Raw genomic sequence first — 13,318 nt, 5'->3', positions numbered from 1 at the left:
TCTTCTCCGATTCTCTGCGCGCTGTGCTGCAGGTCGGGAGATTCTGCGCGCTTCGCTGGGAAGGCGCATTTCGGTCGTTTTGTGCATCGTCGTAATCTGCCATGCCGGTCGTTCGGGCAGCCTTCGGAGGGCACTCGTGGCAAACGTTTTGCTTGAAACTATTTGCCGGAGCTTGTAATTCGTATGCGCTGCCGTCAGAGAGCGCTCGAGTCTCGTGATTTCAAAACAGGGGGACTCCGGGGTATCGCGTAACTCTCGTTATGGCTCTCGTCGGTTCTCTCCCTCGGCAATTCCATGACATGGATCTAATGTGGATCGACCATGTACCCTTGGGAGCCAAGGCAGGTACAGACTTACTGTAATAGACTTACTGTAATGGCCTCCTGTCATGTAATCTTACTTACTGTTACAACTCCTAGGCCGGTACAGACTTACTGTAATTGACTTACACTGTCATGGCCTCCTGTCATGTAATCTTACTTACTGTTACAGCTTACTGTAAAGAGGCTTACTGATTTACACATCTTCCACATCGACACATCTTCCTGTAATGTGTTGCCTTGCGACGAATAGACATGGCTTACTGATTTACACATCTTCCACATCGACACATCTGCCTGAAATGCGTTGCATTGCGACGAATGGACCTTCGCTCTTCGACAAGGTACACCTTACGTGCAAGGTACACCTTATGTAATGAGTTGCATATCGAAAAGGTACACCTTATCCAGCACATAGGCCTGTGAGACTAGACTATTGTGACCCACAGGCTCATCGTCTGCCAGTATCGGACATGTTTGCTAACCAGGCTTTGAGTGCGCCTAGAGAACATCTGCCGTCCCTCCCTTCGCCTGATACACCCCTGCCTGAAGTGGTGAGGGCACTGAGGTGCCCCTCCGACACCTGCCTCCAGCGGCTACTCCGAAGCAGGGGACTCCGGATTTGGGGACGTCGTACCCGGTAGTTTCCGAACCTGTGCTGGCAGGGTAATTCGCCACACTGACCGCTACGGATGGACCGACTGACCTGTACTACTGATAATGGATTTGTTTCGTATAGCGCTTTCCAGGAAGCCCTGAAGACACTTTGACAGTGTGCGAAACATAACACAATGGCGCAAAGACAAGAATCAATAGGGATATTTCTTTGACACCCTAATAATGATACAATGACTTCCTCTACCCATTAATGCTGACGCGCGCTCGCTTCCTGCCTAGTGGCAGCATAGTTCTAACGGCGGGGAGAATGTGGTGAAAATGTAAGTTGAACCCAGGTGTGACGCTCGCTTAAACCACTGGGCGGTGTCTATAAGACCTCGGGACGTCCGCGACTCGAGGCCACTCCTGCGACTTTATACAATGACATGTAGAATTGAATGGTACGTACCCACTTATATTCTAGGCTTGCTGGCATTGACTGATATATCCAATCTTTCTCATATGATGCCTTGATCCTGACATATATGTTGCATGGTGTATTTTACAGGATGATGTTACGATCTAATTGAAATTAAACCTATCTATGGGACGAGTTGTGGATTTGGTTGATTTTCACAACAACATGTATTTGATTATGCAACTTATCGCGAATATAAAGACAGTATTTTGCAATTCAAAACCTTTGATTCGTGTCTTACCAATCCCCATAGCACTAATTTGATACTTTCATTGGATTCCTTGTCCCTGAAAATATAGGTTTAGTATATATTTTAAAGTTTTTAGGGTAATTAGAGGCAGAAATAGAACAAAATATGTATTTTACAGTGGCCATTTTGAAAATCCAAAATGGCCGCCACACAGGTATCTCTCCAAATGTAAACATTGATTTTTAGTTTCCTTATGCTATAACCTTTCCAAAAATGTATAGGTTTGCTAATCTACCATGATTTTGAACGAAATATAATTTATTGACATAGTGAACCTGACTATAGTCCTGGTCTGAGTAAAAAGGCCACACCAGCAGAAGAAGAAGACAACAACAAACAACAACATGCATTTTAAAGGCCATTTTCCCTACTAGAGCAGGGGTTAGCCTTGCGGTCCCCATGACAATCTTCTCCATTTTGCCCTATTTTCTGCATCTCCCCTTGTTAACCCCCTTGCCCGCATTTCTTCTTCCACCATCTTTAGCCAAGTCTTTCTCGGTTTTCCCTGTCCTCTACTTCCTTCTACATTCATTTCCATCAGTCTTCTCAACCAGTCACTTTCATCCTTCCTCAACACATGACCAAACCATCTCAACCTGTTCCTCTTCACAGCATCAATCACAGGCTCTATTCCCATCATCTTTCGCAATTCATCATTTGTCTTCCTCTCTCTCAGCAGAAGAAGAAGACAAGTTACTAAAAAAAACACTGTCCCTTAAAGAGGCGATACCAGTCATACTCCACATTTTTAATTATATGGGTTTCCTGGAGTAAGAGTACATCAATTTTCTTGCGCTCAAATAAACTTTTCACCTGAACCTGGCGGGTTGTGGCTTGCACTTCCGCCGTTCATATTTAAGGTTCCAAAGGTGAATTTTTTCATGGATTCTCAAAAGACTTGAGCGGTTGTTGGGAAATCTCGCTCCCTGCTTTTGTAACAACCTTTCTAAGCCGATGAAATTGCGACCTTGTCAAATCACATTCATCCGGCTTCCTAATTATGTCCTTTGCAGCCTGGATGAATGAAATTAAATCAGGAAAATGATCTTTTCTGATCACATTTCGCTGTCGGTCGGTTTCCTTTAGAAAGGAAACAATAAGTTGAGGAGCTATGGGTGACTGATACGATGAAGATTGAGACAACCCAGTCATCTCAACTTCCTCATCTGATGCTGACAAATCCGAAACAGCTCTGCCCGGGTCACATATATCAGTCTGCGCCGTCCCCATTTTGATTCTAGCCAAGTCCGAAGATTTGCTGGAATGTTCTATTGTAGAGTCACCTTCACTCTGGTACCCGGGACATTTACCAGGAGCTGAAATCTCGGCTTCACGCTCCAGTAGGGAGATGTTCACTAGCTCAGTTAGTGAACCAGTGTCATGATTTAGTTCTTGCATTGATAAAGAGGAGCTCGGGGCTGAAACATTCCCAAATCCGCTCGGTATCAGCAGGTAGTGAAGGTGGCGGCTTTTCATCTTTACTCTCGCCATCTACTTTGTCTCCCAAATTTTTGGTACTGCCCAATAATGTTTCAGAATTAATTAATTCAGGTTCCTTCTCCCTGGTGTCAATACAGCTTGTGGACACCTGAGAAAGACGTTTAGGGGTGTCTTCACCCACACTGTCTTTATCCAACACTACCTTTTTCACCGTACTGTTAGAGTTACAAGCACCAGATGCTCTTCGTTTTTTTTGTCACCACAATGGGATCCTCTTCCATCTCCTCACTACATGAACCATCAGCCACAACAGGTGGGTTATCCGGGATTATTTCATTATTTACCGAATCAGTGGTGTTGTCATTTTCACTAACACGAACAGGAGTATTATCCCGACTCCTCGTGTGTGAGGGAGCGGCGGTAGGAACCATTCGGGCATTTCGGTTTACTTTGTTTTGTACGTTAGAGACCGGAGTGGTATCTTTCTTACAATCAGCATCACTATGACCTGCTTCCCCGCACCTTACACACGATACCTTCAGACAAAACCTTTTCACGTGGCCAAAAGCTCCGCAATTAAAACATGTTAATGAGGCCGATGACGCATACATCTGGTACTCATGGTTGTTCAACTTTACCTTGAATGTGATGTTTAACCCCATGTCAGCGCCTCAATCCGGAAGCACCACATACACCTGCCGTCGAAAGCTCATCACGTGTTTAACTCGTTCATCGTGAGACCGGAGCGGAATCATTGTGATTTTCGACAAAACTGTTCTGTATCGTGACAGGACAGACATCAGCTGATCGCAGGTTATAAATGGAGGGAAATTAGATATGACGACTCTCATCGACAGAGTGTCCATAGGCGAAGCCAAGACAAAGAGACCATTCTCTGTGGTTAATCCCGCACTTACAACATCGTGAACGAATTTTTCATCGCACACAAATACAACAACTTTCTGATTCATTCTCGACGCTGCTTGTACATTCTCACAATCGATTATTTTCCCCACCGACAAAACAACGTCCTCGGTGGAAGTTCCTTCAGGTGGAACACACACCAATGCATGCTACCTTGTCAAGTTGTCGATTACCTCTAACAGAGAAAGTGTATTCGCCATACCAGCGAATTAACACCCCCCGCACCCCACTTGTCCGAACCGGACAAGAAGGTACCAAACCTCAATACATCTAACTAAAATAAATAACAAACGTGCATTATAAGCACAACAAGCGTTATGCCTAGGTCCCCCGTCGTTGAAGTGATGTGAGTTGACAAAGTGGAAGACGCAGGCGGCCATCTTGGATTTGACGTGGCGACCCAATTTTCAACAGCGTTCTTCCTTATGCGTAGATACACCCACACACTCGATTATAAGTTAGTAGTTCGTTTATTTTTCAAGATATTTCGCCCACAATGTTCAGACATTTATATGGTGGCGGCCATCTTGGATTTTGACGTGGCGACCAAATTTTCAAGAGCGTTCTTCCTTATGCCTAGATACACCCACACACCTGATTAGAAGTTGGTACTTCGCTTATTTTTCAAGATATTCCGCTCACAATGTTCAGACATATATATGGTGGCGGCCATCTTGGATTTTGACATGGCGACCCAATTTTCAATAGCTTTCTTCCTTATGCGTAGATACACCCACACACCAGATTTGAAGTTAGTAGTTCGATTATTGTCCCCCGTCGCACCACGGAGCGAAAGGGAGACTATGGTTTTCCCCTCCGTCCGTGTGTCCGTCCGTCCGTCCGTGCATGCGTGCGTGCGGGCGTGCGTGCGGGCGTAAGCGAAGGACCGCATTCGAATTTGGTGTGTGGGTGCAACCCATGTCAAAATCCAAGATGGCCGCCGCCATGTATGTTTGATGCCATGTATGTCTGAACCTTGTGAGCTGAATATCTTGAAGAATAAGCGAAGTACCAACTTCTAATCCGGTGTGTGGGTGTATCTCGGCATAAGGAAGAACGCTATTGAAAATTGGGTCGCCACGTCAAAATCCAAGATGGCCGCCACCATATATATGTCTGAACCTTGTGAGCGAAATATCTTGAAAAATAAGCGAAGTACCAACTTATAATCTGGTGCGTGGGTGTATCTACGCATAAGGAAGGACGCCAGTGAAAATTGGGTCACCACGTCAAAATCCAAGATGGCCGCCGCCATGTATGTCTGAACATTGTGAGATGAATATCTTGAAAAATAAGCGAAGTACCAACATCTAATTTGGTGTGTGGGTGTATCGAGGCACAAGGAAGAACGCTATTGAAAATTGGGTCGCCACGTCAAAATCCAAGATGGCCGCCGCCATGTATGTCTGAACCTTGTGAGATGAATATCTTGAAAAATAAGCGAAGTACCAACTTCTAATTTGGTGTGTGGGTGTATCTCGGCATAAGGAAGAATACTATTGAAAATTGGGTCGCCACGTCAAAATCCAAAATGGCCGCCACCATATATATGTCTGAACCTTGTGAGCGAAATATCTTGAAAAATAAGCGAAGTACCAACTTCTAATCTGGTGTGTGGGTGTATCTAGGCACAAGGAAGAACGCCATTGAAAATTGGGTCGCCACGTCAAAATCCAATATGGCCGCCGCCATGTATGTCTGAACCTTGTGAGATGAATATCTTGAAAAATGAGCGAAGTACCAACTTCGAATTTGGTGTGTGGGTGCAGTGTATCAACGCATAAGGAAGTACGCTATTGAAAATTGGGTCACCACGTCAAAATCCAAGATGGCCGCCGCCATGTATGTCTGAACCTTGTGAGCGGAATATCTTGAAAAATAAGCGAAGTACCAACTTCTAATCTGGTGTGTGGGTGTATCTAGGCATAAGGAAGAACGCTATTGAAAATTGGGTCGCCACGTCAAAATCCAAGATGGCCGCCATGCGTCTTCCACTTTGTCAACTCGCATCACTTCACCGACGGGGGACCTAGGCGTAACGCTTGTTTTTCAAGTAATTTCACTCACAAGGTTCAGACATATAGGGCGGCGGCCATCTTGGATTTTGACGTGGCGACCCAATTTTTAATAGCGTTCTTCCTTATGCCTAGATACACCCACACACCGGATTAGAAGTTAGTCGTTCATTTATTTTTAAAGATATTCCGCTCACAAGTTTCAACGCACGCACGCACACACGCACGCATGGACGCACACACGGACGCAGGGGAAAACGATAGTGCCCCTATTGCTCTGCGGTGCGATGGGGGACAAAAAGGCTTACAAAGCGTCGCCGGAGCCGGTAGGCCGCAGATAAAATGGGCCGCTCTCAATCCTCTCTCTCTCAAAGACAAAGGTGTAGAAAGGATGAAAACAAAACGCCAAAGCACACAAGATGGAAAAGGAGAGGGAGGGGAGGACAGGAGAGGAGAAAACCACACTGAGGGCTCACCACAACACAGAACAGTTGCACACAGATGCCATCTTGCCACGCCCAACACACAAGCAGCCAGTAGGGGGTGTGAGAGAGAGTGAGAGTGAGAGTGAGTGTGAGAGTGAGAGTGAGAGTGAGAGAGAAAGAGAGAGAGAGAGAGAGAGAGAGAGAGACTTTGACTTTTGAAGCTCTTTTATTATAAAGGTAAGAAAACCACACGAGTCATGCAAATAATAAAGTCACCACAATTCCAAACATGTGCAGCTAAACAATAACAATAAAAACACCAAACACTGAAATAAAAAACTTAACAAACCGTTATCAAGTTTACAAAACCCACCCTTTGCACACCATTTTTCCACAAAGGTTTGTAAATCATCTTTCATTTGGCAAAAGGAAAATTCCAAGCATAACCTTGCCATGACCAGAGCCTTAAACACAATTACCACATCACATAAAATATCAGCATTTGCCAGGAGCTTTGCTTTTCTTGTTTTGTAGATTGCTAATTTTCCAATAGAAATTAAGAAATTAACAAGAGCAGTCTCAGAGCGTTTTTTGTAACTAAGTGGTATTCCAAAAATAAAAACACGTGTAGAAAAAGAAAAGTTCATACGATTAAAAAAAGTTGATAAAAAAACCAAAGAAGGGAGAGAGTCTTGCACAATCTACGTAAGCATGGAAAAGGTCTTCAGAAATCATACAAAAAGGGCATTCCACTGAATTATCCTCGTTAAAACGATGTAATAAAACATTGGAGGGCAACACCATATGGGCGAGTCTCCAAGCAATATCACCAGTCCTTTTAACAATCGGTGAAACATACATTGCAGACCATTGCGGATGGGAGGGAGACCCAGAAGGCAGTTTCTCTTTCCATCGAGCCCCAAAAGAAACTGGCTGTAACGAGGGAAACCAGACTGAAATACACAAACGATACAGTCTCTTTTTATCCTTGCTGGAAAGTGGCGATGAGGATAACAAGATAGATGTTGTGGCGTGATCAGCCAGCAGGCTAGAGCTAGCACAGATCTGTGGTGGTGTATGGTGGTCACCAATGTTGGCGGTTGAGCTCAGGCCCAAGTGCCTAAAAACACACAGGATTTCCTGTCGGACCTTGGCTACGCTCCTCAAAGATTTGATGCCAGTTCTTACTTGAAGATGTCCTGCGGAGAACCAACTATTCCTGTTACAGTCACGAAGGTCCCGAGTCGTTTTCACGCCAGCACTCAAAAAACGTTGCACAAAAGCACGTGAGTGAGGAATAGCAGGAAAGAGGGCATTGTAGAAAAGGGGTTCCCGGAGGAACCTTTCACTGTTGTATGTCCCCATTTGCCGAGTTACTGAAATGGACCGCCAGACGTTCAAGACATCTTGGTAAAAGTCCGGGAGCAGCAAAGCATCGACATGTTGCAGCTCCATGAAAAAGAGATCACAATTGTAGACTAGCATGCCGGCTTGTTTTAATATACAGTTTGCAGTAGATTTCCAGGGCAAGGCCTCCAGAAATATAAAACGATGAGCTGTAGAGACTCAGAAGGCCATCACCCGACAAAGAATGTCCATAAGCCCATGACCCCCTTCTGCCAGCGGAAGGCAAATAGTCTCTGGCTTTAGCCAGTGTTTGCCGTCCCAAAATAAGTCAAGTAAACATTTTTGGATTGACGACACCAAAGTTGCAGGTGGCTGCAAGGCAATCATTTTATGCCATAAGAGAGGGGCCACCAGGTTGTTAATGACCAGGGCACGACCTCGGAAAGACAAGGTCGACAAAATTCCTCTCCATCTGTTTAATTTATTGCTAATTTCATGGAGCAAAACAATCCCGATTCCTTTTGACAAAACCTGGGGTTTCAAGATAAACACCGAGGTATTTCACACCTTCTTTTCCCCATGTCAAATTCATAGGGAGAATTGGAAGGGCAGAAGGTGGCGTACCGCCGACCCAAACTGCTTTGCATTTCGACCAATTCATTTGCGTTGTACATGCTTGAGAGCAGACCCGTAGACACTCAAATAGCAGAGCAATGTCATTACTGCTGCGAACAGCAACACATACATCATCAGCATAGGCTGAAATGATAACGGGATTTTCTGATGGAGTCACTGAAAATCCCATAAGAGAAGATCGTAAACGAATCAAAAGGGGCTCAATGCAAAGAGAGTACAAGATTCCAGATAAGGGACAACCTTGCCGAATTCCCCTCCCAATCCGCAAAGGTGAACAGAGACCATCATTGATTTTGACCAAGCTAAAAATGTGATTATACAATAAGGATACATAAGAAATATGAAGATGAAATACGATATAAGAAATAAAAGATGCCCCAAAACCAAATTGCTTTAAAATGTGAAACAAATACTCATGATTAACAGAGTCAAAAGCCTTTTCTTGGTCAATACAAAAGAGAGCGGTATGTTGTTGTTGAAATGCACACACATACCACAGGTCTCGAACCAAAAAAATGTTATCGTGCATAGATCTGTGCATAACACAGTATGATTGATCCTGATGTATAACTGTGCTTAAAACAGTCTCTACACGGTTAGCCAGCGCTTTGGCAAAAATCTTGTAATCTGTGCAGAGAAGAGAAATTGGGCGCCAGTGCTGTATCAATTGCATGTCGTTTTTCTTAGGAATAAGGCAAACAACTGCACGTCGACAACTAAGGGGTAACAATCCCTCACGCAGACTGTATAAAAACACTGAGTGCAAAGCAGGACCAAGCATGTCCCAAAAGGTTTTATAAAATTCAGCTGGTAACCCATCAAAACCAGGAGCCTTATGATCAGCAAGGTCATCCAGCGCAGTTTTAAGTTCACCGAGAGTAATGTTCTCATCCAAGACATGCCGCTGATGCTCATCTATCTGCGGTAAATTGGTCGTAATATTCTGCATTGCAGGCACATCATTAGGCATAAAGGAAAACACACTCTCAAAGTAAGACCGAACAAAATGAACAATCTCCGTATTATCACTAAGAATATGACCATCACTAACCCGAAGACTAAGTATTTGCTGGCTCGCCTTGGTCATCTTCTCAAACTTAAAGAAATCTTTACAACATGTGTCTGAAGACAGTAAACCATTCACTCTCAGCCTGACTAAGGCACCAATACCATTTTCTTGAATTAATTCCTTAAGCAGAGTTTGTTTTTCAAAGAGGAGTTGACACCATCTTTCATCACTGAGGACCTCAGCACCTTCCTGCAATCGTAGAATTTCTTGTTTCAAGGCATCAATACATAATTGTTTACTTTGAGAGCAATTGGTTTTGTATTGCTGACAGAAAACACGGATCTGCGCTTTAGCATAGTCCCACCACTGACAGAGATTTAGGAAACGATGTTGGAAATACACAACCTTGTCCCAAAAAACCACAAAGGATTATTTAAAGAAAGGATCGCTCAGAAGTGAGGTGTTAAAGGACCAATACAGGGTGCGGCATTTGAAACGAGGAAAAGAAAAGCACAGTTTTACCAAAGAATGATCAGAGAAACCAGAAGGGACAATATCCGTATATGTCACAAGATTGATAGCAGAGTTAGGAATATAAAATTTATCAAGACGAGCAAGTGAAAGATGATTTAGTAAAACCCGACACCAGCTAAATTGCTGCAGGTTTGGGTGTTGTTGCCACCATACATTGTTGAGGTCATGCCGCGAAATTATATTGGAAAGAGGCCTACTTGATGCTGGATGTGGCTCTGCACTGTTCCTATCTAAAGTTGGGTTTAAAGTACAGTTAAAGTCACCCCCTAAGCACAACAACGTATCAGAAGAGAGGTGTCTCAGGAAATTAAAGGACTGATTATAAAAAGTTCCTCTATCTGTACTATCCTTGGAGCATAGACGTTAACAAACATAAATCGTTGCTGATTGTATTCAAACTCTACAGAGGCTAGATAGCCTGGTACGATTTCCTTAAAGATAGGGGGGGGGGGGGAGACAGACAAACGTGAACTGACAAAAAAAGCAATACCCGCACTCACAGAATCTGTATTACTAAAAAAACCAAGTGCCAATCAGCTGTTGCTGCCAATCAGCCATGCAGTCTGCAGTGGCACGAGTTTCTTGCAATAAAAGTACATCAATCTTTTCCCTCCTGGCTAATTGCACAGTCTGGGACCTACACAGCTGACTGCGCCCACCATTAATGTTCAAGCTTGCTATGTTCATAGAAACATAGGCGACAACACAGCCATTACAGGTTTAATTCTTTCCTTGCTGTGACAAGGTACCTCTTCAGTCTTTTCAGTGATTGATCAGAAATATGAAGGGCCGCAGATCGTTGTTGAACTTCCTGAGCCCCACTAATGAAGGCGTGAGTGTCAACGAAGAAATCGCAAATTTTCACGCGCCTTTTACGGTAAGTTTTTTGTAGGAAATCCATGATTTCAGCAGGAGGGACAGAGTCTACAGAGACATGCTCTGATGAGAAGTCGGCCTCACCATCACTCAGTGAAGCAATGGAAGAACCCCCATCAGAGTCACAATCATTGCATTGAGAGTCCATTGCCGAAGCAACGAGCTCATCGACGCGACAATCTGAGACTTCAGCACTATCACCCTGCTGACCATGAGCTTGACAAGGCTCAGCTGCCTCAATGGAGGATTCGATCACAGACACATCACTAGTTCCGACACACTGACCACTCCCCACAGAGGGAGGGGTGGCACAATCAACACAAGCTTCAGCAAGGGACACACATGGAGGCTCAACCTCACATGGAGGTTTACCCTCAGAACACCGGAGCGACTCAGGTGCTGTCTGGCCAACACATACATTTTCAGCATTTATCACATTACCCTCAGAATATTCTGAAGGCAGAGGAGGCTGAGGGATTACCTCAACTGGAGGCAACTGCTGAGGAGGAGGTCACACTCCACCATTACCTTCACTAACCACTTGAGCAAAGGTTGGAGGACCGGCCAAGACCTTATTTTCAGGCTCGTTGAGGTCGCTAGAAGGTGGGAGGGTTCTTTTCCTGGTTCTCTGTTTGTCTACAATGGGGTTTGCATCAGCACCATCCATATTGTTTACATCATCGACAATGATCTCAGTAGAGCCCTGCTGTTCATCACCATTCAGGCTAGTGACTCTATCTGTGGACTTTTTCGGGCACGAGTCCTTTAAATGACCATATTGACCACACTCAAAACAAACTAGAGACTCTGTGGAGACAAAGACCCAATAAGTGTGACCTTCGACCTTGAAGGGCAATACCGCATTTAAAGAGGTTACACCACGCGGTAAAATCATATAAACAAAACGACGAAAGGACATGACGTGTTTTAAACGGTTATTTTTCCCTCATACAGGAACCATAGTAACTGAAGAGACGACAGAACCAAGTTTGTTTAGTTCAGTAACCAGGTCTTTGTTCTTAAGGAACGGAGGAGCGTTAGAGAGAGAAACCTGAACTGCTGGCGTGTCGAGTGGACATACCTGAACAAACACGTCGGGACCAAAAAAAAGCCCGTGCTCGACTATTTGAGCAACCATGGGCACTGTGGAAACAAAGATTACCACACGTTTATTCATGCGAGAAGCCGCTTTTACATTATCCAAACCGATTATCTCTCCGACGGCAAGGATAATGGCCTCGACGTCGATTCCCGACGGAGGTGAACAAACTAACCCATGCTTCCGGGTTAGCACTTCAAGAGACGTGTAACGAGAGCTATCCGCCATCATTTCCACGTTTAAACAAAGGATAAATGTATAAAGGGTTAATGAAGCCAAAAAGCTCCAATAAACTAACGAAAAATAAAAATATTTACGAAAAAAGAAACGGAAAAAAGTATGATTTGTAACACGAAGCGAAAAAAAACCGAAGAGGGAACTGCCCTAAGGGGGAACCTTTATCGGTCTCACCACGTGTGCTCTCTCACTTTCTCACTCTCAAGAGGGGGGGGGGGAGGGATGATAACGTGGAAGGGGTATAAACAAAGGACGGCACAAAGGTGAGAAGAGGTAAGGGGAGGGTAAAGATACAAACCACGAGCACGGAGCTACAATGCCAAACCACGAGCAGACGCCATGACACCGCACCAAACGCACTGACAGCCGACAGGTGGTGACACAGAGAGAGAGAGAGAGAGAGAGAGAGAGAGAGACAAAGAAAGAAAGAAAGAAAGAGAGGCAAGAGTAAAAGGGCCGTTCCATGGGGACCGATCGGATATCTGACCCTGACTGAGCTGCCCTGACGAATCTGGGTAGCAGGGAAAAATCGGGAAGATTTGGACGCCAACTAGCGTTGGGGGGTACAACCACTGCAGAGAGGCATCCCCGATAGTCGTGCGTCCCTTTTGGAAAACATGATGGTAACACACACGACATCCAAATTGGAATACATATCTGAGGACCTGGCATCATCACCATCACCATACGTCTGGAAGATCGGAAAGTTACGACACAAGACTTACAAATACAATTGATGGGAATAAAGCCATTTGCTTCATTGACTGTTTGCAACGCGTTCAACATTTTTGAAATCACATCATTTGAATGCAACAAACATGACAGCATAAAAGCAGAGGAAAAGGCAGCTTATCATCCATTTGTTTCCATGGCAGTTAAAAGGACGTTACAAAAGGTCGATAATATTACAATAATGGTAAAAATACAAGGATGATCCTCTTTTTGGATGGTGCAATCCTGTGTGTTAATTCCTGAAAGACATCTCTGAAATGTAACACACATGACATGGAATGGGCCAAAACAAATATGGACTAGAAATAGCAATCAGAGATTGCAGACTCTCACCAGGACTTGTTTCGTGTGGTGTATTTTGTGTGGCAAATAAATGGAAGGATGTACTAAATGAAAAGT

Source organism: Myxine glutinosa, chromosome 4 (assembly GCF_964187855.1).
Source record: "Myxine glutinosa chromosome 4, kmMyxGlut1.1, whole genome shotgun sequence".
NCBI lineage: Eukaryota > Metazoa > Chordata > Myxini > Myxiniformes > Myxinidae > Myxine > Myxine glutinosa.
The sequence above is the reverse complement of the archived record's forward strand: the minus strand, read 5'-3'. Positions refer to the sequence as shown.